We start from the raw sequence: 1085 nt of genomic DNA on the forward strand, positions 1-1085 counted from the left end.
ATGAATTGTGAGAGGGGAAGGGCTCAATTTATAGTCTAATGGGTGATGACATGGAGGGTTGGGATGTGAGGATGGAGAAAAGGTGAGGAAGAGCTAGGATGCAAGGAAGGGAGAGCACATGGATTATGCTTCTTCAAAGCCCTAGCCTTCTGACAAGTGTCACAAGGGGATTGGGTGGTCAAAATAGAGGATCAAAGGGAATTATGAGGGAGGAGTGTGGAAGGAGGATGTAAGAGGTATTTAAGAGAATTTATGGCATGTAAGAGCCATTAATACTCTTGGATAGGAATGTGAGAGGATAGGGGAGATTTTTGACTTTGGCTTGGGTTAGAAAGTCTTAACCCTTGCTTAAAGTTGTGCACACGTTTAGGAGGGGGATTAGACTTGACTTAGGAGGGGATTAGGAGGCAAGTGGGTTGGGCTTAATGAGGTAGGTTAGTTATTTGGCTAAGTGAGGTTAGTATGAGTGAATGGGTTGTATTAAGGTAATGATAAGGTTTAGGGATACTAAGGGGTTTAGGATAGAATTATTAAATGCTATATTTAATAAAAGGGGGATGTGAGATTGGGTGCCATCCCCACTAGGGTTTTCCCTAGTTAACAAATATGGTGTTATGAGTTGCCTTACTTTATGGTTGTCTTTACTGTTCAACATAATTAGTTTACTTTCATATGCAAGTTATAACTTGTTAAAGATATCTAGTTTTGGGAAAAAGTTTGTGAAATGTTGATTCACACCCCTCCTCTCTCTTAGTATTTATTCTTTCTAACAGTAATGACTTCTTACCACTTGGGTACCCCTCAGATTTGTAGATGTTAGATGCTCGTTTATGTCATTGTACCATTATCACGTGTATTCCTATCATGGAGATTTCTATTCAATTGATGTATATATATGTTATGATCGTGTATCTCATATTTTGATGTACTTGTACTTATTCTCACATATCATGCAACATGTTTAGTGGATGTGTATTAGATGTATTTCATTGTATATGTTGTATTCATGTTTTTTCTTATGATATGATGTATCTGTTGTGCCTATATGTGCATGAACATTGTACTGGAGACTTAAACCAATTAAT

This window comes from Cupressus sempervirens, chromosome 7 (assembly GCF_028749045.1).
Source record: "Cupressus sempervirens isolate cs-2001-9-10 chromosome 7, ASM2874904v1, whole genome shotgun sequence".
NCBI classification, from domain to species: domain Eukaryota; kingdom Viridiplantae; phylum Streptophyta; class Pinopsida; order Cupressales; family Cupressaceae; genus Cupressus; species Cupressus sempervirens.